This window comes from Penaeus vannamei, chromosome 19, assembly GCF_042767895.1.
Source record: "Penaeus vannamei isolate JL-2024 chromosome 19, ASM4276789v1, whole genome shotgun sequence".
NCBI classification, from domain to species: Eukaryota; Metazoa; Arthropoda; class Malacostraca; order Decapoda; family Penaeidae; genus Penaeus; species Penaeus vannamei.
In genome coordinates, this window is record NC_091567.1 from 33563167 (window position 1) to 33563595 (window position 429).

The following is a 429-nucleotide window of genomic DNA, read 5'->3' on the forward strand; positions in this document are numbered from 1 at the left end:
AGAGAGAGAGAGAGAGAGAGAGAGAGAGAGAGAGAGAGAGAGAGAGAGAGAGAGAGAGAGAGAGAATAGCCAGCCAGCCAGCCAAATAGAAACAGAATAATAATAATGATAATAAAAAGATCCCTTCGAGTAGACCGGCATTCCCCAGGTCAAAACATGTCATAAACACGATTGAAAACGAGACAAGCGCCGCCATGTCTCGCCCTCGCGTACCAGGAGTTAATGCCCCTGTGCCGTACCTCTATCCCTTTACGGAAAAGATACGGCACTTAAGGTTAAGGTTGGCGATGTGGCGACGGCGAGGCTGATCTGTAAGGAGGGGAGGGGGGGGGGTGCCAAAGGGGGCAGATTCACGTCGTCGGATTTTTCGTCGTCAGATTTACGTCGTCGGATTTTTACGGCAGATTTTTCGTCGTTGGATTTACGTTG